The sequence below is a fragment of the Cygnus olor genome, chromosome Z (assembly GCF_009769625.2).
Source record: "Cygnus olor isolate bCygOlo1 chromosome Z, bCygOlo1.pri.v2, whole genome shotgun sequence".
NCBI classification, from domain to species: domain Eukaryota; kingdom Metazoa; phylum Chordata; class Aves; order Anseriformes; family Anatidae; genus Cygnus; species Cygnus olor.
The window spans coordinates 71,035,111-71,062,525 of record NC_049198.1 but is presented as its reverse complement, the minus strand read 5'-3'; the positions used below and the strand labels follow the sequence as shown (position 1 = coordinate 71,062,525).

The following is a 27,415-nucleotide window of genomic DNA, read 5'->3' as shown; positions in this document are numbered from 1 at the left end:
CCACCAAATTTGTTCAGGAGAGCTTGATTTAATACCCCTTGAGGTCAAGACTCCATTGACTTCAGCAGTTGCTGAACCAGAACCAAATGCCTATTTTATGAATTTGGACTTACCCAAGGAGTAATGTCACTGCAGTCAATTTCCCTGGATGAGAGAACTTTAATCTTCATTCTCTGGGGAACCAGAACTGATTTAAATATACCTCTACGCTCATATTATTCTTGTATCGTTATTTTTGATAGAGATGGCATTTTTTGGCTTCAACGGGGGCCCCTCCACAGGCCGCAGAGGAACTTGTGCTGCATGCCTGGAGCACCTCCTGCCCTCCTGCTGCACTCACCTTAGGGGCTGCAGGGCTGCTTCTCACTCCTTGCTCTCCCATCTACTGTTGCACAGCAGTTTTTTTTTTCCCATTTCTTAAATCTGCTCTCACAGTGGTGCAAACAACGCCACTTATTGGCTCAGCTCTGGCCAGTGGCGGGGCCCTTATCTAACACTGGGCAGCTTCTGGATTCTTCTTGCAGAAGCCACCCCTATGGCACCCCACTACCAAAACCTTGCCATGTAAACTCAATACACCATGTTCTGGCTCCAACAATATTTGCTGAGGAATCCAGCATGAGTGGGTAACCCCACTTACAGTAGGCCTTGCTCAAGGGGCAAAACAGACAGTTTTTCTCTAAAGCTCTTTCCAGAGCTTTGCAAGTGATGTGCAAACATACAAGCTGTACACAAACAATTGTAGAAGTGTGTTACAGATCTGGAGAGCAGCCTGGCTGGAGATGTTTGGTTTCTGGTTCAGGCTTCTGTCTTCCTGGGAATTTTCAGCCAGCATCAAAGCCATCCCTCAGAGAGATACTGAAATGCAGCAAGAGAGTCAAATCTCCAGGAAACACGAGCAAGTTCTTGTGCTCCACTTCTCTTGATTGAGCATCTCTTGTAAGCACCAGAAATCCTCACCTTCACGTTTAATGGCTGAAAGCTGAGCATCGTACTGGAGTCATCCCCCAGAGCAAGCCACAATGGGGTGACAACAGGAAGAGGGTTTTCACAGCGCCTCCACAAGCTTTGTTAACAGGACTCTGCTGACCACAACATCAGGGTGCACGTGATGGTGACACCGACGTACAGTGCTACATGATGCATCTGATGGGCCACACTCAGAGGCATGGGTGTGTTAGGATTAGTAAAGAGCCGAAGGGGGTTTTGCTGTGGCCTCAAAGCACTCTTAGCCACCTCTTACATTCTACTAGCTCTGCATTCAGCAAGGGACGTTTTTAATGAAAGAGCACATTTTCTTGTAAATCGTTTCTGAAAAGTGTATCGACAATAAGATTTTAAAGTGCTGAGTGTTTGGAAAAAAAAAACTAGCTTTTACTTAGGTGTTGGGGGCTTATGTATTATGGCTTGGTTCCTTTTTCTTGTTTATTCAAATTTGCTCCAAAATTGCCTCTTTCTTCACACCATTTCTCAGGATGGTCTGAATATAAAACCACACTATATGAAAGATCCCTGCATTTCCTCAGCTTGTGGTTCGCAACTATTCTCTAATGGAGACTATGAACCACACACTTGGAAAATCTTTAAAATATATAATTTCCTGCATTTACAATGAAGAGTGTGTACCCTCTTTAATTTTAGCATTACAATAAGGAGAGTCAAGCATACACAGCCTGAAGGCAAGATGCTTTCCCTGGTCTTTCATTTTCCTGGAACTAGTATTAACAGAAAGTCTACATGTAATTTACTAAAAAGAAAACAAGAATATTATCACTGACTTACACACAAATTCACAGAATCACAGAATCGTCTAGGTTGGAAGAGACCTCCAAGATCACCTAGTCCAACCTCTGACCTAACACTGACAAGTCCTCCACTAAACCACATCACTAAGCTCTACATCTAAACGTCTCTTAAAGACCTCCAGGGATGGTGACTCAACCACTTCCCTGGGCAGCCCATTCCAATGCCTAACAACCCTTTCAGTAAAGAAGTTCTTCCTAATATCCAACCTAAACCTCCCCTGGCGCAACTTTAGCCCATTCCCCCTCGTCCTGTCACCAGGCACGTGGGAGAATAGACCAACCCCCACCTCGCTACAGCCTCCTTTAAGGTAACTGTAGAGAGTGATGAGGTCTCCCCTGAGCCTCCTCTTCTCCAGGCTGAACAACCTCAGCTCCCTCAGCCGCTCCTCGTAAGACTTGTTCTCCAGACCCCTCACCAGCTTCGTTGCCCTTCTCTGGACTCGCTCGAGCACCTCCATGTCCTTCTTGTAGCGAGGGGCCCAAAACTGAACACAGTACTCGAGGTGCGGCCTCACCACAGCCGAGTACAGGGGGACAATCACTTACCTGGCCCTGCTGGCCACACTGCTTCTTATGCAAGCCAGGATGCTGTTGGCCTTCTTGGCCACCTGGGCACACTGCTGGCTCATAGTCAGCTGCCTATCAACCAGCATTCCCAGGTCCTTCTCTGCCAGGCAGCTTTCCAACCACTCATCCCCCAGCCTGTAGCACTGCTCGGGGTTGTTGCGCCCCAGGTGCAGGACCCGGCACTTGGCCTTGTTGAACTTCATACAGTTGGCTTCAGCCCATCGGTCCAGCCTATCCAGATCCTCCTGCAGAGCCTTCCTACCCTCAAGCAGATCAACACACGCACCTAACTTGGTGTCATCTGCAAACTTACTGAGGGTGCACTCGATCCCCTCATGCAGGTCATTGATAAAGATATTAAAGAGGACTGGCCCCAGTACTGAGCCCTGGGGGACTCCACTAGTGACCGGCCTCCAACTGGATTCGGCTCCATTCACCACAACTCTTTGGGCCCCGCTATCCAGCCAGTTTTTAACCCAACGAAGCGTAATTATAGAATTATAGAAGCCAAACTCTCCCATCCTCTTCGTAGAAAACCAGTGCTTTCAGTTCCAGCCCAGACAGCTATACCATGCCATCCCTCACAAGCAAACACAATTGGCCTCTGTCCACGAGAGCCTTCACTGTTTCAGGTTTGGTATTTTTGTGTGTAGGATTTCTCTCTCTTCAGGATTTTTCCAAACTAAGGAAAATTGGAATAGTGCCACCATAGCAATATTAAAAACATACAATATTTGGCCAAATAGTGTCAGTGAAACCACACTGTGAACAGTCTACACAGAACAGAGACTTTGTTTTCTGCAGAAAATTAGAACAATCATGGGAATTCAACATTCCTGTGCAAGGGTGAAATTGCACTTTCTATATTAGAATTTATGGGTTTAGGCTTTCTAATTTTTTTTTAAGCACAGAGATGGTTTGGGACTTAAAATAATTTTCCAAGGACTTAGTTCTCAGCAAAAATAACATTCTGAAACAGTCTTTATAGTGCTCTTTTTGCAGGATCAATAATGATCCTTATCATTAAACTATTAACATCAGGCTGAGGTCCTGCCCTACAGTTTCCTTTTAAAATCCTCAAAAAAACACTTGGAGAAAAGAGCTGCAAGAAAGAACAGACTTGAAAAAAAAATGCAAGGAACAAAGATGGCAGATTAATCTATGAACTGGCTTGTATCCAACTGTGCATAACAGATCACATGCATTTGAGTCCCTAATAAAGTTCCTAGACAAGACTTTGATGAGACGTAGAAGAGACAGGAACATGAAAGCTGCCCTAGAGATGAGCCAGTAAAAGCAAGGATTTGCATTCAAATGTAAGCCAGTCAGAATACTGGGTAACACCCTGTCATCGTCAGCCAGTGGATAAAAAACCTTTAAATTCTCCATCCAACTATTTGCTAATTTTTCTATTAACCCTGGGAACATTTCTAGCTGCGAGCCTCTAACATATTATAATGAACCAGATCCTAACATTTAAATCAAGGTTTAAAACAGATGACATTCTAAAATTACTGAGGTATGTTCCCTGAGAGTGCCCAAAAGAGATCAAAGCCTCACGATGCTGTGCCAGCATACAGGTGAGAGCGGGTCACAATCCCAGAGGGCGAGCAGGCAGACCTGCTGCTGCTCCTGAGGGAGAAACCAGGCTGTGGGACATGATGTGATGCAGAGGTCTCAGAGACAGAGCCCACCTTGGCCATTCTGCACTGGGTTTTGAAAGCCGGGAAGTCTGAGCACAGTGGGACCAAAAAAAAAAGGCTTGAAGATTTGTCCGTGGAAAAGGTCCCTTTGACCTTGGTCGGTTCAACAAACGCAGGTCCCAGTTCTAAATGGCATTATGTAGTCAAAGGGATGAAGAGGCACTTGGTGGGGTTTTCGGAGTCTCTACAGGCATGTAAACAACCATAAAAATCTGTCCACGAGTGTTTAATAACCTGTCAAAGCCTCAGACACCAAGTTCCAACGCTTTGGCCAAATAAGCTAAATTCATGTTCACGTGCAAGCACAGTTCTTACTAACTGCACCACCAGTGCAAGATTTGGAATGTACAAGATGGAAATTTAGGGATGGTTCACAATTAAGAAACAGAGAGAATGCCTGAAGCATTCATGTTTTGCATACAAGACACACTGGTGGTTGGCACACCGAGGAAAACTTCTGAAAAAGAGCTCTAGCAAGGAAGAATCTCGAGAGACTCAAGAGCCCTCACTTACTTCCTCCTGGAGATTCAAGAACACAAACGTAGCCTTTGGACAACCAAAGTTCACAGCAACACGCTACTTACACTGCTGAACATCTGGAAGAGCAAATAAAAACAAGGCTATATCCCCTGTGACCACTGAAATCAAAGTAGTGTGTACAAGAAAAAACATGAATATATACTCATGGCACTGCACCTCTTTATTAAGGTCTGCTTTCGCTGCGATTCATTTGAACTGGATCTAGCACACCAAACAGAAGAGGAGATTCCTTCCAAAATCACCCATTCCTGTTCATATTGTTTCACTTCATGATTAAAGTGAGAAATGGACATAGACAAAATGCATGCTAGTACAAACAACTGAATAAAAGTGATTGCAAACAAGACAGTAATTTACTTTTAAGGTACATACCTCAAAAGCACACCAATAACCTCTTTAAAGAAATGCATCCAGATAAACTTCTTATTCTCTCCAAAGATAACAGAAGAAAAAATTCAAAACATAAATCTTTCCGTCTGTGGTATCCCAGACTTTCTCTTCTCTTGCCAATTAAAAGACAGACAATAACCCAAAATATTTTCAAAAACACAGCAGGTTTCAAAGATACCAGAAGATATTTTACTATATCAACTTTATAGTATTTCCAACTACTTCTCAGACTGCATTTGTTCCAGGCTTTGAACGGAATTAATAGAATATATACAGCCATTGCATCATTAAAAAAAGAAAAAAAAAAAAAAAAAAGAAACCTTTATAAACTTTATCCCATAAAAGAGCCAAAATGTCATACCCTATACTCATTCCAGGGACGTTGGTATAATTTCTTTTACTCTCTAAAGATATGAATAACCTATTAGTAATTAATTACAAACACTAAAAAATATGCCAAGAAGAACTGAAGATCGCAGTCTAGGTAAGACAGGGCTTTCTAACACAAGTAATTAATAATCTAATTTTTGTTAAACGTTTTCAGTAAGAACACACATACATTAGATATCCAATCACCCAACAGTGTCACAGCATGTGTTTGCATTTGTAGCCAGCCAGGTCTCTCACACAACAGACATGACTGTTGATGCAGATTCAGCAGTTTTCTGGGCACGTATTGTTCGGAGGGAGAAATCAGAACCTAAAAGGGCTATTTTGGAATTACCCTGAGCAATGGCATAGACTCTTATTTATAAATTAGAAACCAAACCAAAAAAAAGAAAATGTGAGAAAGAACATGCTGCCATGAATACATGGACTATCCGTATTGAACTTCACGAACCAACTTTCTCAAATTTCTGCCAATGTTTTTACAAAAGCACTTGTTTGGCAATGAGCTTGGACTGCTTCATCTTCTTTCAGAAACAGCTGTTCCAGTCAGAGCTGCTGCTGTTACAGTGAATCCAAAAGAAAATCTGCACTGTGTGTTTTTGCATTCATGCCTTGCACCATCCTTAAGGTGTCTACAAGCACAGCTTGACTTTTTCCAATTGCAGACCTTTAGTGAGAGAGAGATGGTGGCGTGCACAGTGAAATTTCTGCCACCAAGCTCAGCGGAGGGGGTACCTCTCTCTGGATAGCACTTACTTTGACTCTGCCAAGGCACGATGTCCTTTCACCCTGCTGTGAATTGCAGCACCCATACTCAGTGCTGCAGCAACCCCAGAAAGAAGCCAGCGGGACAATTACACCCCTGCCTTGCACCAGAAGTAAGCCTTGTGCTGTTTTGCACTGACAGCAGTTTGCCTTTGCTCTGCACACATCTCACAAGCCACTGTCCCACATGCAAGGCAGGAGAAAACAAGATCCACCAGATCTGCTCAGATCCCTAACCCTGCTGATCCTGCCAGCTTGGTCTAAGGTTTCAATAGTGTTTGTCTACTGCATTTATACTCAAGGATCAGAGAAAGCTGGCACCTCCAGCAGGAGTCCTGTTACACGTACAAAGCCAACAACAACACTGCAAACCAGCCCTGGACAAAGCAGCCCCCTGCACAGGGACTTTGCTGGCGTGCCGAATGTAAGGGCACATTTCACTTGCTGTCCTGCGGAGGCTCAGCATGCCCTTGTCCTAGCTACACAAAAGGTTGGGAGCAATTTCTAACCCACACTCTCCTCTAGCAAAAATAAATAAATAAATAAATAAAATGATGCCACACCCTACAGATGAACACATGTAGTCTTGCAGGACGTATAAACATGCCTTTGCTTATGTGATCAGCAATTTAGGGACACTGACCACTCTGCAATCACCTTTTCAAATCAAAAACACTTTACAAAGTGGAAACACAAACAGTAAAATGCTGCTTCTGATGGAGCACGAATGCTATCACTTCTGTAACCATGCCTGCTCGTAGTCAGATTACAACAGCCAACGTCAATGAAAACAACTGCACCGAAACAATGTGCCCAAAGGCCTTCCAAAATGCAGGGGACATCTGAGAAGTACGGGCATCTCAAGTTATGTTTATAAAGGGCAAGCTCCACGTCAGTGGCCGGGAGGAGTACCACACAATATTTCAGTGTGGCCCAGCACGAGAGCCGGGGATTGCTCTGCAGAGGAGCAATGCGGCAAGCACTCAGCAGGCACTGCTGCTCCTCACCTGGTGAACGGGGTGATCCCTTGATGTCCTCCCGGGGATGGCTGTGGGTCCTTCTAAACCATCCCTTCTGGCCAGCACCCCTACGACTGCTCCACCCCCACCAGCACCAGCTTCTCCACACTTCTCCCCAGGGCCAGGGGACATTGCCCAGGGGACAACTCCAGCTTGCGACACGTTCCCCTCTGCTAGCTGTAGGAAACAACGTGGACAACACATGGATGGCAACGTCACCAAAAGAGTCATTTGCAAGACCACATGCTCCCCAGGAGGAAATCAGCACATTTTGACCAGGTTCCTTGCCTTTGGCTTGCCACTTCACAGAGCTCAGCAGCAGCAGGAGGCAAAACTGAATGGTTCTGTTCCCTCTTTGGGCACCCTTTACATCACTGCCCTTAGGCCAGCTCAAAACCTGTGGTATGGGCTTCAGTTTGTCCTCGGAGGTGCAGAGGTGACTTGTTAGAATCAGCTTTTGTTCCAAACCACACCAACATCGTATTGCAGTCCAGTCTAACCCTACAGTCACTAAGGAAAGCAAAGCACTCGGGGATGTCAGGGGAAATTTAAACTCCTTGCTACCTGCCAGTTTGGAACAAATGGACCCAGTAATACTTCTGAAACAGATAGGAAGAAAAACAAAGCCTCGCAGTGCGTTTTACAAGGCTTGTGTTTAGAATAGCTGTGCAACATGAGAACAAAGCTGCCAAAGACAAAAGGCAAGAAAAGGAACGCTCTTGGCTGCACACTTTTAAAAGATGACAGATAGGGAAAGGGCAGTCAAAAAACGTCTCTCTTCTCTCTCTGCAGCACAGCCATGCAAGTTAAACGTTTCACAGCTAAGAGCACCATGGTTGGTAGCCAGCCATTAAATAAAAGTTACACACAAGTAAGGCTCCTGGTTGCTCATGTCTGGAGCCCAGTCAATGGATGGAGTAGGAAGAGGAGAGAAAAAAAAGAGCAGTACCTGGGACAAACACATTGTCGGGCAGGCAGTGCTGGTTCTGTACCAGAAACTCAAGGTGACACCTGAGCCAAGCCTCTGAAGACGCAAGAAATGCAGAAGCAGCCCTCTCTCATTGCCCTCCAGCACATGGAGATGGTTCAGGCCATGAACAAGGGGTGCAGGAGGGAGGTGGGCACCCATCACAGGAGCACGGTGTAGGTCTGAACCACAGTCAGAGCTGGGCAGCTGCCCCTGCTGGGCTGGGAGGGCAGCATCTCCCGGGGCTCCCTGTTGTAGCATTGCTCTCTGCGGGTATTTCTCGGTTCCATGGTTTAATGACAACCAGCTCAGTTCTGCTACCTAGGGACTGTTTTTAATGCCAGTAATACACGGTGTCTATTACACCAGCAATTACATTAGGAAAAGAATGACTTCATATATAAATGTCAGCAAAAAGCTCCAAAAAGCAAAACCCAGAAACATTTTAAATAAATGTCCATGAAGAACACAAGTGGTAATGTTACTAGTGGACTGAACTCTTCAGTGAAACAGAGCAGTAACTTAACCTTTTAGACCAATTTAATAACTACTATTAAGAAATCCAGCCCTTACCCAACTAACTTACTCACTGCCAGTTTCAGCAATGCTCACGGGTGCCTGCAACTTTCCCAGTGCTTCCTCAGCCCCAGCAACGCCAGCAGTCCTGCCATCAGGCATAAACGCGCGGAGAAGCGAGCGAGATGCACAGAGGGACTGGCGGAAGCAGGGATGAAGGATTCATGCCCGGCTCAACTCCACCAGCTCCATCCAGTCCCGGCAGCCCCCTGGCACATGCAGCTGCTGTGCATGCCGCAGCCAAGGGAGATTTCCAGTTGGGCAGAGCCATTCGCCGGATGCCGAGCGACGCACAGCGAGCACGCTGGCTTTGTTTTCCTTGCACCTCCCCACTCACACCACGCACACCTCTGTGCTGTCTGTGATGAACACAGGTAAGACGTACATCACTCGTGCCACAGGCTGCACAGTCTTGAAATTCGGGGGGAATTTTGTTCAGGGTGCTAGAGCAAGAGCCATGCTGCAGAGCGGAAGCAGCAGGGAGCTCTCGTGGTGAGCAATGCGTGCACAGTCCCATAAAATTAAATTCACGAGGCTCGTAAAACTTCTCAAACCAGCCTTACCACAGAAAATCAAGGATTGCCCTTTATGGCAGTTTTGAGACAACCTCATGTGCTAACTGTGAAGAAGAAGCTGGCAACCAGACAGGCCATGGGTTTCGTTTACAGCAGCAAAAGTTCCCGAAAAACTGCTCTCCCCAGCAGGCTGCAACTTCCCACTCTCAGCCCACTCAGCCCCAGCGTGCACCACAGAGACCTTTACGAATTCAAAACATTTGAGCACAAACAGCACTTTCTCAGAACAAACACCACGCCTCGCCCCAGGTGACACGTGGCCACTGTCTGCCTGCTCCCGTTACTCCGCGCCCCCCTAGCCGAACCACCAAAGGCATCCCATGAGGAAAGGGCAAAAACCTTTCTGCTGCTGTCAGCAAAATGCAGACACACAGGCAGCCAGGTAGCCTGCATGCTGCAGGTGCAGTGGAGCACGTGAGGTCCATGTGTGCCAGGCGGAGCAAGCTGCATTTCCTGAAGAGCATCAGACAGCGCCGCACAGCTCTCCCATTGCCACCACTATTTATTTTTTCCTTTTTCCCTTTTGGCTGCATATTCCCAATCTCCCCAAGTTTCCACTTCTCCAAGCAATCACTAAGGTACCCCAAAAATCACTAAGGTACCCCAAAATACACTGTTTAGTATTATTCCCTACTGTCGCTAGAAAAACCTATTGCTTTCTCCCTTCCTAAGGGGAAGAGTGTTTGCGTCTCACTTCTGCCACGATCCCAGCCCTTGCAGACAAGAGAGCCAAGAAAGCAAACTGCAAGTGCAGGTTACTGCTCAATAACCAGGACAGCTCATGGTGTTGTGCAGGTGCAGACTGGTATTTAATCATTTATGTCCCCCCTCTTTTCTCTGTACATGGTGGGAGGCCTGCCCAGAAGCAGCCATCTTCACATGACTTTGGAGACGATGAAAGCCCTGGCTACTCTCAGTGGTGCAGCTGGGAGGGTACAGGTAGTCCATCCTCTGATTTGGGCCTCCCTGACCTTCTTGGACTGCCAGTCCTGCAGCCCCAATTCTCACAGACTGCGGCTTTGAGCTTTGGTAACAACCCCAGTTTTGGGGTGGTGAGGTGGCAGCGGTGAGCACAATGTCTTCCTTTAATCAAAAACCTGACACTGCTGGGCAAGCTGAAGAAAACAGTCATGATTAAGAAAAAAGCCTGTGATACACAGGTCTTATCCTTGCATTCTGTCCTGGGGAACTCGCTGGCAAACACAAGCCGAAGGGTTGCACAGCTGTAGCCCAATGCAGCGACATCCTTCCTCCATCCTCTGGAGCTTCACAGGTAAGGTAAAATACCAGGACCATTGCACAAAAGCTGCCAACTACTCACACAAATCTTGATTTTTAACGGCAGAACCACAGCGCTAGCAAAGAAGGCAAATTACCCAGAAAGCACTAACAAAGTCACTGTTTACAAAATGAAAGCTGTTCCGAGGCAACTCTTGTACAGAAAGTCCAGACAGCACTGTCCTACCCTTTCCACACGCAGACACAGTATCTGATACCAAGCAGATGGTGGTAGTATCAGGTGTCTACTGTACACTTATATCTGATACAATAAATAATACACAACTAATGCAAAATATCAGTTTCATTCTCCTCCTAGTTACTTGAGACTGTGCTGCATGCATTACCTTATCTCCAGCTAAATGCAACACATCTGCCCAAACCCATCACTGAAGACTGAATTAAATTTCCTTGGCAGTAATATTATTATATATGCAGCATGTTTATCTAGTGCTGTCTCTTCTATTTTATATCTTAAGTGTCTTGAAAATGTAAAAGCAATTCAATTTGCCGCCTACTCAAATACTTTCTACCAGACAATCTAATGGGTCAAACCACGTGAAAAATGGTAATGCCATTTTATTTCGTCAGTCCCTCAAAACCAGCAAAAATAAACAGCACCCAAAAACCAAAGAACCATTGTTTCTCAAACAGCATGTCGTACCAGCAGAAATTTTACTTTGACATCCTTCTGAATTCCTCACAGGATAATTATTAACAGAGCGAATTATTTTTGAAAAATCATCTCGCATGGACAGAGAATAATTAAGAGTTAAGTAGCACAGCACTTAAACAAATGTAACCAGATAGGATTATGCTTGCATAACAGTCATGAGGGAAAACTGCTAGCCCCTGAAGGCTGTGAGAGTCCTTCAAAGCAGTCAATAAACAGAGAGAAAAGGTGACTCATTCAGATGAAAATGACCCGTATGACTTAATTTACTTGACCTTCAATACAAGTTCAACAAGATACCTCATATCATAGAGAGCAGGTATTATTTCCCACAAAAGCAGTATGCAATGGGATCAGCAGAGCCACCCTGTGAGAAGGAGCTTGCCAAGCAGAGGGCTTTGTGTTAGCCTTGGGGCCTGGGTCCAACCCTTCCCATTGCTAGTCAGCTGGGAGGAAGCTTTCACACCACAGAGCACTGCAGACCTCTGCTTAACCTGGTCCCAAAAGCACATATACTGGGACATCAGCCTGTACAAAAAGCCCACACAAGACTGTAGGAAACTCTCACTGCACCTCAAAACTCTGGAAGACTGACAATCCACGCAAAACCCAGAGGAGCAACAGGTCCATCCACACAAGAGCCCCGTCCCTCTGTGTGTCCGGGACTTCTTGACCTATTTCCCTTCCCAAGGCTACCAAAGTCTGTGTTAATTTTACAGGAAGGTCTTGTAGCACTGCCAAGGGAACCAGGTGGGTCCTTGAAGCCATTCTACTGACTTGCCGAGGCAGTCCTAAACCCTGAAAATGACAATGTGAGGGCTAGGGCAAAAATGCATTTGAGCGAAGAGCCGATTTCCCTCCTCCAGAGAGGAGACCAAGAGCCGTGCACAGGTGCTCCCCTATCTCCCCCTACCCAGGGGCACAGCAAAGTCTCTGCTGGTGACCTGGGGAGGAAAGGGAATTTGCACTGATCGTCCCCATGTCTACCGATGGGCTAGCATCTACCAATAAAAAAACAAGGAAGAAAGTAAAAAAAGAGACTGGCAACTCCCTTGGAACATGTCAATGAAGGTCAACGGCCATTAGCAGCAGGAAAAGGGCATCTGATGAAAGGGGTATATAAAAAGAAAAGTGCAGTGCAACATTACAGATCTAGCTCCAGCTGTGCCAGCAGGAACAAGAAAACCTGGCTTGCAGCACTGCAAAGCATTGGCAAGCAGCGAAATTCACAGGTAGAAGCAGCCAAGGAATGACGCCAACCAGCTGATGTGTAGATGTCTTCACTCAGACTTTATGGTTTTAATTGCACCAGTACAATAGTATTGCATCAACACTAATGAAGTAAAAGAGAGCAATTTGCTTGGGTCTTATCTCCATAATTAGCATATTCTTAGTGCCCAGTGTGAACCTCACAGACACGGGCAGGGCACCAACAACAGATGTGGATGTCCACACAGGGAACTGATGCAATGAAGGAAAGCATCACCTCTCACTGAAGGAGTGAGAGCAACTTCTCCTCCAGAAGAAAATTGTATTGCTGAGCCCAAAGGGCAACTCCCAAGATTCTCAAATGTACATAAACACACAAGATTCATCCCTCTTTGTTTCATAAAGCCTACTGAAGTGATTCCAGGTTTTTATTTCCCCCATCTTAATCTTCACAATGTTATCACACCTAAATACCTCTGCACCAGCTAAATGGTCTGTAAACTAAGCTAATCAAACACAGCAGAGCAGTTTAATCAGTATCTAGGAGGTCAGTAGAGGCAAAGACAGTTTTAGAGATGCCTGACTGGAAGGAGGTCACCTACCGTTAAAGGGTTAATGATCCAACAGGAAAGTATTGAATGTTAAAAAAAAATATATGCAATGGGTAATAGTGCATATCTTCACTATATGGCACTGAGCTGTTATTTCTCCTTGACTTCTGGCTAGACCAAAACAAATTTTAGCCTTCTTTATGAGACTATACAAACGCATACAGCAAACACAGCGCATTAAAGCAGATGCAGCATATTGAAAAGAGCTCAATTAAAGTGCGGAATGTTTCTTGCAAATAAAGGGTCGGGAGAGTAACCACCCTCCATATAAATCGCCTGATGCTGTGTCCCAGTAAAACTCCACTATCCTGTGGAGCTGTTCCCAAAAAGGACGTATTTGTGATGTGTGGCATAATGTATTTTTTTTTTCAATTCAAAAGAAATTGTAAAACCAAATTTACAATTTTTTAATTTATCTCTCTGCCAGAGAGCTTTTTTGTACATGTGAATGCATTACTAAGAAGGGTTGCGGCACATTTCCATACTGAGATCAGTGTCAGTGCTTTTGAATAGATTATCTAACCAGACAAAAAAAAAAAAAAAAAGCTAGCTGAAGGGAAAACATATTCACAGACAATTTGGGAAAAGCACAGGAAAAAATCCACTAACTAAATCATTGCTTAAAATTTGCAAGCATTCATTGACTAATGCTTGTGTTTCACGAAGGATCACCCTCCTGTGTTTTGCTGGATTGCACTGTAAAATCCAATATGCTATAGGGCCATTCCTTCACAGTACTTATGACAAGCAAGTAAACATGACCAGGGTAAGACAAGGGGAAAAATTTACATACTGTGGATATATATATGTGGGTGTGTGTGTGTATGTGGGTGTGTGCATTTTTATAAATATATATATATCATTTCCTGGGTTTCTTCACTTGTCCCTGTAAATAACACCTTCTCTCCCTAGAATCAAGACAAATTTACAAAAATCTAAGAATCTGACCCAGTTCTCCCCGGCCAAAATGTCTTCATCAGTGGCCAGTATTTCAATCAGACCCCACTGCCCATTCAGCAAACACTCAGCACCGTGCCTGATTTGCAGGCTGATGCCATGCACCAGGTCAGACACAGGGGGTGGGGTCCTGCTTGTTTAATTCATAATACTCACTTCAGTGAAAATATGCCGTTTACAATGTTCTTAGCTACACGCTGCTATGAAGTGAAGCTGTGTGCAGAGAACTGAAAGAGATTTTGGACACAAGTTCTGAGCATGAGTTTTCTAACACGCTTTGATTTAGAGGGTACAAGTTTGAAACTTGCACTGAAAATCTACACTTGAATATAACTTAAAATCCAGAAGATTGGGAAATTATCAAGCTGATGGGGGATATTTAATGTTCATGTTTTAAAGACAACATTTCTTTGTCATTGACTTGGCTCCACAAGAGTTATCTGTATTTTTTTGGAAATCAGAGATGGAAATGTTAAACCTGAATGGCTGGTGTGTGAATCAGTGTCAGTTTTCTAGGGCATGAGTCAGGATTCAACAGTGCTGGAGGATTAACTGGAAATGGTAACTGTTAATTTTCACATCTTTTATGGATAGGAGAAAGCATGGGCCAAGTGCAAAAAAGGTACAGAGAAAATAGATTTATAGCACACAATGGCTGCTTTTGGGGGACACCTCACAGCTGACCGAAAGGTCAGAGCTACAAGAGCCCCAAAATTCAGTGAGGATGCCACGCCAGAGTGGGCTGGGGAAGCTCAGCAAGCTGCAAATCACTGCAAATCACTGCCCGCAGCTGGTGAGAGAACCTGGAGGTTCAAAACCATATTAACAAGGTAATCTGATAGAGATTTGGGCAAGAACAAAGTGTTCATTGAAATGGGATACTCTTAAAGTTACACTTTGCTAGGATTCTTACATCTGGCACAGTCTGTACCAAGCACTTTACAGAACAGTTTCAATAGTAGTTTACTGTTTGCACAATAAATGCTTGCCTCTTGGGTTTAAAGCATTTAATGCTGAGTCTGTATGAGCTAAGTTTGGTTTTATAATTACAGATAAGAAGGTTAAATATGTTCTAACAAAAAAAAAAAGAAAGAAAAAGAAAGTAGACATGATTTTTCCTCCTAACAGGGCTAAAAAAAAGACAGTATGAAATTTAAATTTCAGACAGGAAATATTCACTTTCCTAGTTAAATGTGAAAAAAAAAAAAAAGAGAGAGACTCCATAAAAAGCTTTTGGTTACTATAAGATCTGAGCAGATATTTAACCTCAGAGTGTACAGCAGCATGACCTAGTATGACTGTGAATTGCTGCAGGGGGACAACTTGCATGATGGAGAACAGAAAATGCTCAACTAAAAGAGTACATTGGAGTCTTCTGAGCAAAAGTGGCTCAACAGCGAGGATCAAAATATCACCAATTAAACAGAAGGAAAACTGTCAGCTTCTACATTTCAAGAATAGTTCATTAATCTTGTTCCATCCTGCAATATTTTGCAAATTCTAAGCTATGACATTTGGAGTGTTACCAGCTAAAATATGCTGGCTCCTTCTGGTGTGTTGCAACCAATTTTGAAAACTATCACAGGGTGATAAGGGTTTTCTACACAGCTTCAGGAGAACACTGTGGGGAACATAAATACATCCTCTTCTCTCCGTATGTAGCCTGCAGAGACACCACGAGCACAGAATCACGGTACGCAGCTGCGGGATTAGGGAGAGGAAAGAAGCAGCAGAGCCAAGAAGACACTGCAATGCCAAGCGCCTACCAGACCTGCATGGCTCTCCCTCGTGGAGGCTGTCGTGCTGGAAACTCCCTATGCACAGCAGCAAGGACATAGCCCAGCTAATGTGTGGGGACACAGAGCCCGTGTGTTATTAAGGGCGTTCAAAGCTCCAGAGGTAACTTCGTTACGTAAAGAGGGCCTGTAGGAAAGATATTGAAGGGCTTTGCACCAAGGCCTGTACTGATAAGACAAGGGGTAGTGGCTTTAAACTGAAAGAGGGGAGATTTAGAATAGATATCAGGAAGAAATTCTTCACTCAGAGGGTGGTGAGGCCCTGGCACTGGCTGCCCAGAGAAGCTGTGGATGCCCCATCCCTGGAGGTGCTCAAGGCCAGGCTGGATGGGGCCTTGGGCAACCTGGTCTGGTGGGAGGGGTCCCTGCCCATGGCAGGGGGTTGGGAGCGGGTGGTCTTTAAGGTCCTTTCCAACCCAAACCATTCTGAGATTCCATGATACATGCCTTTTCACACACACACACCCACACACACACCCCTCATTATTTCACATTAAAAGTATCAATTTTCAGGTTGTCTTTCCTCAGCCCTTTTGGGAAGTGTCCATTATACTCTCACTCTAGCTTCCTACATACGATGGATTTAGTCGTGATACAAAAATCCCTGAACAATAGGGCTCCACTAGCACACAGATCTGCCCTATGGGCACATGCCCATTTAACCTCTTTTTGAGGCCTTCCCTCAGCAGAGTCATCATCTTTCCTCAAAGGCTATCCTAGAGCTTCATCAGGCAATTTCTTGACAACATTTTGAAGCTGAGCCCCGATCATCCTTCCTATTGACAGCTACTGTCTCTGGTCCCATGCACCCTGCCCATGGAGCAAAGTTACTCCCTTCCTCCTTGCACAGCACTTGTGTTTCATTTTCCTGAATTTTCTTTTTGCCCATAACATTACCACCCAACCTGTGATTTCAGCACTCGTCTCACCCTACCACAGAGCAGAAGCCTGCATTTTAAACCTCGTAGCTATCGTTTTCAGCCCAGATGTCCAACCTGCTGAGACGGTTTTGAAATGTGACTCTCTGTTCCCACGTCTTCTGGCCACGTGTTACCTGCAGAAGCAATACGGACACTCGTGGCTCCCTCCACCACAGCACTCTGGAAGGCGCTGAACAAGACCGGGAGCAGGTCAGAGCCGAGCAGAACCGCTGCTCACCCACCCAGTAAGTCAGGCACCTTCTCTGCAGGGCCTATCTTTTCTCTGTTACCTCACCTGACTACGGAATAGGATGGAATAGAATATGTATAATGATAATAACAATATATATATTAATATATATAATGCTATATATACTCTGATATAGACAATAATGACATGATACAATATAATAAATACATAAAATATATTATTGCATGTGAAATATATATCTAAACATAAAATTTATATATTTATAGATATATTTATATACTTGTATATTATGCACATATATATATATGTGTGTGTGTGTATATATATATATATAATCTATACATATATTTATATTATATATATAATCTAACCACATTTATTGTTTTGGGTAACTACTGGGCAAACCATTAAGTGATTGCCCAAAACATCTTACAAACTCCCCAGCCCTTGATCATACGGAAATTTCCACCCACAAATTGGCTGGGTTCATTAGGGGCATATTAGGAACTTTGTTTTTGGGAAGCAGGGTGGAGGGAGCAGAGGTATTTGGCAGCGACGGCCGCAACAGCAGACCCCACCGACAGCTTTTATTAGCTGCAGCGTCCTTGATTATGGACAAGCACACCTCCACACAGGGGAAACGCTGCTGCCTGTCATACTGAAGACGACAGACAGCAATGAGGAGCCTAAACCCATCGTGGTGCCTGGGTTTAGGCACTAACAATCTTTAAGACAAGATGGGTTAATATGCAGTCAGGTACCAGGCTTTTAGAGACTGCTTCTGCCTGGGCAAAGAAGGAATTGCGATGCAAACTGCTAGATCATCAATGACTTTGCCTTCACTGGCCTTAAGCCGTGGAAGGATAGCCACCCATGGAATTAATAAAATCAATTGCCACTGGCTTTACCCATATTTTGAAAAAAACACTACAGAAGATAACGATAACATGGATACCTTTCCTGCCTATTTCTTTTGTTACAATACTGCTGTTGATAGGTGGAGAGATGAAACAATAAAGCCTCCAAACTATAGTGCTGGTCATTCAAGAAAAGAAAACTACTTGCCATCCAGTCCAGTTGCCAAAGCTGAGCAACACGTGGGTTTGGATGTCTGCCCACTGCTACATGTCTATATTCCTGTTTTTTGGCTTTTTTTTTTTTTTTTTTTTTTTTTTTTTCTGCTTGATTGCCCACACTGACCACAAACACCCACTTTACTGACCATCACTGAGGAGAATAATCAGGCAGATTATACAAAAAAAAAGGAAGATAATTTAAAGAAATAAACAAAACTGGAAAGAAAAGAGGAGAGGCATCTCTTGCCCTCCCCGCCTTATCTCTTCCAGTTATATTAGGTATTATTTATAAACTGCTTATGTAAAACATTTTAGGTATAGCGACTACTTTTAGAAAACCATGACTTTGAACTCAGGCATTGGAAATAAAAACTTGCAGAAGGTCACAGGGATCACTCTCTGAATGCCACGAATCTAATCCTGTGATTTCGTACTTACAGGAAAACTTTTGTTCCTGTAGCTTTTCCCAGGACTAAAACCCTAGGATGCCTGGGTCCAACAGGGTTCATGTGATGTTTCTGAGCTAACACCAGTCAAGTGAACGGACAGCTGCAGATCCTGCCTTTCGCTAAACAATTAACAGGGAAAGGGAACGGAGTAGTATGAAGGGACTCTCCAGCAACACAATGGCTTTGATAAAACCAGAAAATGTGGAAAACACCTGTAATTGAGAATAAGAACAGCCCCCGGATGATGGGAAATAACTTGTTTGCACACACAACCACCAGCCACAGAAAAGGCACACAAAGCTCAAAACACACCCGAGACCGGGGATGGGTCCTTCTCACCGACCACTTCTCAGCAGAAAGCACGTCACCGAAAGGCACCTGCTTGCACCACACCAGCAGGATCAGCGGCGGTACGCTCCCACCGCGCTGAGGGCATCTCCTGCCTTCCTTCTGCCTCCATTTACGCTGCTCGGGCTCGGACGGGCATATGAACAAGTCCCTGCATTTACTTCAGGGCCCGGGATCGCCGAACAAGAAAAATGCAGACAATCAGCAGCCAGCTGAGGGTCTCATTAGGGAATCCGCGCGGTGTACTCGTTACCTAGGAAACGACGGAGCGGGCTGGCACACTGCAATTTCTGTCTTGCGAGAGAATTCGCCAATCCTGCCGGTAAATAAAGTTCATAAATCAACAAATCAGAGCCAAGGTCAAGTAACTGGAGATGAAGCAGTCGTGCTCCACGGGTCTTCCTCATTATAAGCGGGAGCGAGATAGGAGTCTTTCAAGTTCCTGTCAGCTATTAGGCAGATCTATCAAGGAAACACTTGACTTACACTAACACCCCTTTTAACGCATTTTTCACAGAAAAGGGAACTGGAGGAGCAGACGAAAATCGTCACTGCCGCGAAGCCGCTAACCTTCATCTCGCCCTGTTTTACTCCGCAACAAGGAGCGCAGCCGTGACCTTTGAAAGCAGAGACGTACGTGCAGCCCGTCGCACTTGAACTACCAGAAGCGCAGCAATCCTCGAGAGGACTGACTGCCGCACACGCTCCCGGGAAGCACCTCATGAACAGCAGTCAACCTCCACACCCCTCTGTGAGCTGCACGAGGCAGGGATACCCCTCCTTGAGTGCAGGTGCAGGAAAGCAGCAGGGAAACGGGTGCTGGGACAGATTTTCCTGGCTCCACACCCAGCCTCTCGCACCTCTGCCCTCCTCTGCAGCCGACGGGAGGCAGAGGGGCGCGAGGCCAGGAGGCTGAAAGCGCCAGGGGTCCTCCAGCAAGGGTGCTCCTGGCCGCCGCTGAGCGCTAACGAGGAAAACTGGAGCTGCTGGGGAAACTTGGTGACTGCAAGTCTGTTTGTTAGCATCACCTGAACGGCATCGTGCCACGCTGTTGAAACTTTTGACGTGTTTGGTTGTAGGAAACCTCCTGGTGTGGTACCAGGACCACAAGGCACAGACGCATCAGCAGAAGACAAGATGAGCAGAAGACAACAAGATCAGCAATATCACTATATATTTGCTTAAGAAAAAAAAAAATAAACAACAGCACACCAGCTTGGGAAGTATTTGGCTAAGTATTTGAGCTGTTACATTTTTCCACAATTTTTGGAATACCTCCTGTAAATCGAGGCATCTCAGTGGAAGACAAAGAGCTACATCACACCGTTTGTACAAGCTCCTGGTAACACCAGAAGGAGTAACTCCGCTGCACGCCTCTCTCACAGCAAGCTTTACGCTGCATGTGTGAGCCACCAAACACCTTCTGTTAATATTTCGTTTGCAAAGCATCTTTTTACTAGTTCCTACCTCTCTATTACTCGTCTGGGTGCCAAGCAGGCAGACTACCAGGCTGGTTTGTTAGTTCGCCTTCAGTGGATCTCAAAGAGCTGACAGACTTCAGCACAAGGCTGAAAAATGGCTTTTTGCTGGGAGTCACGGGCAGAGAGGAAAGAGGGTGAGCGGGTACCACGTACCCAGGCTCCCCGTGGGACAGCAGGCGAGCACCTGAACCATGCAACTCCTGGCCTCCGAAGTGGGCAGAAAGAGGTTCAAAATGGAAAAATCAGCCCGAGACAACCATCAGATCTGAGCCCACGGTGGCTCGGTGTGGCTGCTGGCGATGCCAGCCGGCTGGTAAGCTGCCTGCACCAATGATGCACGTGGCTGTGGGCAGGCGCGCAGCCCCAGCGTGGTGCTGGCAGGGGTTATTAGTTTAATTGCAGCACCACGCAAATACAGCCTGGCCGGTCTGGGCGCTGAATTACACGGAGGGGAAGGAAAGCAACCGGGGAGGTGGGGGGGGCACAGGAACTGGTCACTCCTGACCTGAAACGACCTTTTCGGGGATGCTCTGTTTGAAGAGGAAAAAAGTTAAGGAAAATAAACCTGGTCCCTGACCTGAAAAGTTACCATCAAGGCAGTAGCAAAGGGATGCGATAATTTGATCTACGCAAATTCTGACTGCTGCTAGCAAGCACGCTGGAGGCTTGGTCCCATTTCTCTTCAGATCAACAGAAAAAAAACCACTGCTGTCCCCGGCAGTTCGAGGGAAGCTTCAGCATCATCCATCACAATTTTGGCGCTGCAGCCCCTCTCGCACGGATTGCATTTCCCAGGAGGGTCGCGGGGGAATGTAAGAGGAGGCAGGCAGGGGCAAACTTCACAGACTGGCAACCCGAGCGCTGAAAGTCGGGCGTACACGGAGGGCTTCGTTTCCACCCGGCGCATTGTTTTGTTTCCGTGAGGGATCGCCTTCATTCACTTGAAAGGAAAACAGCCTCCCTCCGCATCCCGCACTGCCTCGCAGCCGGCTGGTTCTGGGGGACGTGGGTCTCCCCGAGCTCCCACATCCACACCGCAACCGGAAAGGAAAGCAGGGCTGCCTGCCCCCCAAAACCCACCCACGGAGGGCTCCACGGACCTCCCCACCGCTCCCCTGCCCTCAACCATCCTCCCCCAGCCTGTCCCGCTGCCTCCCTCGCCAAAACCCAAGTTTGCGAGGGGACGAGCACCAAGCGCACCCAGGGGTGGGCGAGGGCCACCCACGCGTGGGCGGGACCCTCGCTGCCCCCCCGTACCCCCTGCTGCCTCCACACCCCGGCCTCCCCGTGCCCCCCGCCCCTGCTGCCGGCGGGGGGGCAGCAGGAGGGGCTGCGTGCCCAATTTTGGGGGTTTCTGTTATTATTTTTTTTGGACACGCACACGGGTGGGTCGCCTACCTGCAGGTGCCCGTCCGCAGGATCGGTGCGGAGCCGCCTGTGCAGCACCAGGAGGGGGTTTGGGGGGGGTGGGCAGCGGGGTGCTGCGCCTTCCTCCTCCTCCTCCTCCTCCTCCTCGCCCCCGCGCGTGTCCGTGCCCGTGTGCGCTGCCGCCGGAGGAGGCAGGGACGGGCTGCGGCGGCTGTCAGCTACCGGAAACCGGAGCCGGGTCGCACACACCGCAGGAAGTGTGCAAGAGCACACCCGCACACGGCGCGGGCACGGGGGGGGGGGGCGGCTCGGACACCGGGCCGGGAGGGGAGAGGGGAGGAGGAGGAAGGGGAGGAAGGGGGGAGGGGATGGTGAGGGGCGGGCAGCGGCGGGGTCGTCCCGGGAGCCGGGTGAGGAGTTAATTAGGATGAGCAGAGGCTGCTCGTTAATTGCGCGGGGGTCGCTCGCCTTCCCCGGGATGCCCAGGCGGTGAGCTTCGCACCTCCAGGCGGCCCCACGGGTGCCCCCCTGGGGATGCTCCCACCGAGGTGCCCCAAGGAGCCGTGTCCAAGCATCCACTGCTCCATTATTTCGTGCAGCTGCAGAGATGCACGGCTTGCACTTGGCATTTTTGCACAAGACCGCAGGTGCGACGATGCGCGTGTGTTACATCCACGTTGGGAGCATCCACACGCAACCCGCACGTACCTACGTGCCTCCCACGTTTATACACCACGTCCTGAAAATACACGAAAGCAATTTACCCCTCGTGAAAGCAATTTGCCCGCCGTAAAAACTGCAACTTTTAATTTATTCATTTGTCTGCGACTAGAGATGTCAACCGCGACGTTGCGCGTGAGGATTTTTTTGCAATTAATCATGGGAGGGCTCACCACGTGCTTGCAGCATTATCCCTGGGTGTTGGTTTCTCCCACAATAAGCGAGACGCGTGCCAAAGCAAACTCCGCTCGTCTCCTCCGCTGGGCTTTTTCCCTTCCTCGTTGCATCACTCCGGGAGGAGACGGGCCTGGCTGCTGCCGGGAGAGCACCAGCCTTCCGCGCCGCCCGCTCCATGCCCCAGAGGTTTCCTTTCCTCACCTCCCTTATGCCAACATTTGCAAAACTTGAATGGGCTAACACATGCTACTCGCTGCGATGGCAGCAATGCTTATGCAAGATTATAATGGAGGCAATCTGGAAGCGTATTGATGCCAAAACCAGCGCTCTTTCCAGGTTTGCCTGTGATGCAGCAGGGGAATTTGGTAGCAGTGTAAGCCGCGTCAGGGGAAGGCGGTCATTCCTCCTGCTCTTGTTATTTCCAGTAAGATGTCACTGTCACATTGCTGCGACACAGAATAAATCTCGAATACATTCTTCCACTCAGGGTTCTCCATCTTCAGGATTTTAACATTGAACCCTTAGCGGAAGAAATTATTACCTGAGAGGGTAAAGAGAGAGCCTGCCTCCATCCAAGCGAGACAGCCTGCTTCCACGTCTCGCTGTCAGTGGGGGGACAGGGAGCCAAAGCTCTGGCGACACTGAGAATGAGACCACCACCCTCCTGCACCCTGCTGTGCCCAGGCTCCTGGCAGGGCCAGGGAAAGGCTGCTTGTCAGCCCATCTGGACATATTTTCACAAATGGTGCCAGTGAGGGATTCTGGAAGAGACCAACTGCTCTGCATCTCTGATGGGAGTTATCTCCTTAAAACCAGGTGTGTCGTGTAGTCAGGCAACGAAAGGGGCTTGCTCTTTGCTGAGGTCTCCCTTCTTTTTGTTCGTCCCCTTTCTGCAGCGGAGGAGCCGGCTCTGTTAGCAGGGACATTGATGCAGACTGCTGACCTGCACGTGAATTTGCTTTCCGCAGTTGACTTTGGAGAGCACTCAGAAGCAGTCCACAAGACACAGTCTGAGAGCCTTTACCTGTCTTACTTCTGTGGCTTCTTAAATCTCATTTCTGATCCCTCCTTTTATTCTCCTGTCTCCTTTTGCTTTTTTTTTTTTTTTTTTTTCTTTTTCTCCTCTTGTCTCACGCTCTTCTTTGGTGGCTTGCAGGACAAAGCAGCTTCAAAACCTGCCCTCCTCCCACCTTCTACCTATCTCCCTTCTACTCCTTCTCCACTTCTTCATTGTTAGGAGCAGCCCCAGGTCAGCACTGTGTCTGCACTCATTAATTAAAAAGAGGGTTTGAAAATCCTGCTCAAACCTCTGACGCCATTGCTTGGCTAATGTGCCCTATTATCATCACAGCGTTGTACACAGGGCTGTAATTGCACCAGAGGTTTCTGGTTCATATCATACGCACTGCTGAAGAGCTCACCTAGCCTAATAATGTCACCAGCACTTCAGCACAGAATTACAATTTTAGATGAACTCGTTTTAGCTCTCTGCCTGCACTGGCAGCTGCCCTGGAAGTGCAGCGAGCAGCGCGTGCTGATGTCCCTGTGAGAGCCTGCCCTCCCTCGGCACGGCCAAGGGGCTGTGGCAGTGGTATTTTGGGTCAAATCCATGCACCTAAAACACACCGAGGATGAGCCCTGGCTGCCAGCATGACCACCAGCCCCACAGAGCCCCATCTCTTAATAGACAGTCCACATGCTTGGATGAGACAGCAGGGTCCTGCTGCTAATTCGGTGGGCTGAGGAGGAACGTCACCTCCTTTTTCTACAACCTTGGGCAACAGCCATTTATCAGCCCCACCAGGCTGACAAGGAGGAATTTGCTCATGCCAGGTCCCATTGCCAGGAAAACAACAGCTTGTGGTGCTCAGTGCAAGCTCATGCTCCCCTCTCCCGAGCTGCCCAGCAGCCTGCCAGACTGCATGCCATCCCACCGACACCAACAAGACAAGCAGGCCAGAAACAATGGGCAAAGGCAAAAGCCTCCCTGATCCCACAGGAACCGAGCCTCCCACAGGGGAAGACAGGCTGAACCAGTAGGCTGCCAAATGGGATGCACGAGCTGCCAAACGGGAGGTAAAGGCGGTGAAGCTGCCCTCCAGTTTGGAAACACCTGCCTGTCTGCCCGAAGGAAGGCCCGAGAGTTGCAGCATCCCTCCCTCGGCAATGAGTTAAAAGGGGTATCTTCCTTTTTAGACATCACTTGCTGCGACACCGGCAAGATTTAACCTCATCCGTCAGCTAGAACTTGGAGAAAGAAACATCTGGGAGGTGCCAGAAGGTCCCCAAAGAGCAGCAATGCCCGGCAGATGTGCTGCCCTCAGCCTGCGAGGGAGCCTTGAGGTGTCCCTTGCTGCCTCCTCTGGCCCACTGTGGGAGGAGCTCGTTTGAGGTAACCTTCCAAAGGCAGGCAGACAGCTGAATTCTCACAGAGGCTGAATCAAACGTAGCACAGAAAAGCCAGCAAGCCGAATTCCTAGCCCAGATGTCCATACGTCACTCTGGAGCACTCCTGCAGTCCCCTCACAGAGGACTAAAGGTAAGGTGCATCCACCCAGCCTTTGGTCACACTCTTCTGAGGATGAAAGGGCTTGGGAAGAGATGGATGCCCTCAAGTTGGTATTATCGGGCTGAACAAGGTGGCATTCCCTGGTGGGAAATCAGTGCTCTGGAAAGGAGGAGCAAGAGGTGGGCCTGTGGAGAAGATACAACTTCCAGACACCCAACCCTGAGGACAGAATTCACGGGCAGCAATGCAGTTCCTCCCTAGCAGCAGGAAGACGTGTGGTTTGACTTGTAGACAACTTGTGCGGTGAGTGGAGGTGGGGTATTACAACACTCGCAGCAATGCCAAGGATTGCTGAAGGAGGAGGCAGACTCTCTGATGGGTTGTGGAGAGGGCTTCATACCCCTGCGCCGTCAGTAGTAGTGTAGCAGAGCTACACTGCTGTGGGCAGGCTCAGAACAAAAGCAATCAGGGCGGCTGTGAGCACTGAGAGTACATCTGTGGACACCATCTGTCCTGCACATTCAGTGAGCAAAGCACGGGACAGGACAGGGATGCTGTTCCTGGGAGGTTCCTTGGAAAACGGCTAATAAAGAGAACAGGACATGGCAGTGAGGGAGAAGATGCTTGTCTGTTCGTGGGGGTTTATCTTCACTATTTATTTATTTTTTTAACATACTTTTTTTCTGTAGAAAACATTGGGAGTTCAAAGTCTATTCATTTACACAGGCATGGCAAAGCAGCCTCACAACATGATCCATTTGCTTACCAGCATTCCTTAAAGAGGAAGAGCAACCAGACCACTTTTCCCTCACACGCACACATGTTCTCTTTATGTAAGGAAAGTTTTTCAAACCAGAGTCTGTGAAGTAACATATCCATACTTCCTGGAACATCTGTAATTAAAGACTTAACATAATATTTTAAAGCAAAGAATTGCCAGTTAGTTTACCCTTCGCTTACCTGCCAGTCCCAAAGTTACTTGTGGGGGCACTGCTTGTTGCCACACGACTCGTGTCACTTCCAGAGATGCCTTCAGAACTTCACCTGTGAGAGACCATGGTCATTCTTCCCCACCAGTCCTTCACCATGGCATCTGGTTGCCTCCTGCTCAAGAGTACTTCTGCACTTTCAGTGCTGTACCCTGTCCTACATCCCTGTCCCAGGTCAGAAATCAAGTCACAGAGAGCTAAAGGGATTGTTGAGAGAGGAAGGCATGTTCCTTACTGGGTCAGTGATGGAGGAGGACACAAGCCCACCAGAAGCTAGTTGCATCAGGGAATGTGGAGAGGAGTGGTCTTCTGCTGTAGCCATCTGCCGTAGATTGCTCTGGCTAGGTGTCGCAAATTCCTCTCTGCCTGCCTGGGGCAGGGCAGACTTATGCAAGCATTTAGGCAGGCGTCTTTCTGGTCCTGCAGCAAACACCAGGCCGAGTTAAAAGGGGTGATCAGGCAGTGAGTGTCCTGAGCGTGTTTCCTAAGTAAAAGGCAGCGTAGGACAATCTGAGGAACAGGAATTCAACCATCACAATGTAGTGCAAAGGTTTTGTCTCTTTCCAGCAATCACTAATTAATGGAAGACTCCTGTCCTCCCGAGACTCCGCTGTTGGTGAATCACAACCCAGCCTGTAGCACACATGTTGGCACTTGGATTTCAATTTGGACATCCTGGAGGATGTGGGGGAATGAGTAATGGAACTAAAAAGCACCAGGCTCACAGTGATCTGTTAGCATTGCAATGACAGCTGTCAACTTTAAAAACAAAACAAAACAAGAGTCCTATCTTCAAGTCAGAGTTTTCAGTGGCTGTCCTTTCCTCACATGCGCCCAGTCCCCGGGGCCAGCCCCATGTTGTAGGAAACACAGCAGACAAATCCTGTCATCACTGGCATCAGCGAGGCTACTTCACATTGACACCCAAGCATATTAGAGCAGAACCAACTTCCTGCTGGCCCTTCCTTTGCTAGAGTTGTTACCAACTTGCAACTAACAATTAGTAATAACGGAGGAAAAGACATATGAAGATCAGCCCCCAAGGCACTTTTGAAAATCCCAGCTTTTGAGAATTTCAGGCATCTGGCCACTTCACCAGTAATGCCCGAAATACCCTTGAGAATACAGTCTTTGAGTTTTCAGGGTTGTCATCACACAACTCTTCTTTGCATGAAACTCCTGTGGATTTTAATTTAGTTCACTTTCCAGGCTCCTCTTGTCTGACATGGCTTCAGAGACCCCAAAAAGTCTCGTGTTCAGCTTTCCTTACACTTTTCCTACACAAAGGAGGCAGTTTCAGTTACTTTTTCTCATGGAAGGACAAGTGAGATTGACAATGTACCCTG

The 27,415-nt window shown here is 47.3% G+C and overlaps 1 protein-coding gene across 2 annotated transcripts in view; it reads right to left on the bottom strand.

Moving 5' to 3' along the window:
• KIAA1958 (KIAA1958 ortholog) overlaps positions 1-26,492 on the bottom strand; it is a 69,610-nt gene extending 43,118 nt beyond the window's left edge. Inside the window, exon 1 of one of the 2 annotated variants that reach the window (XM_040541432.1) lies at positions 26,041-26,492. The gene's annotated coding sequence lies outside the window, so the exon portion shown is untranslated. Of the gene's footprint in view, positions 1-21,704; positions 21,773-26,040 lie in introns of those variants that run through there. The other variant, XM_040541434.1, reaches the window with a different exon arrangement.
• Between the last annotated feature and the right edge of the window lie 923 nt (positions 26,493-27,415).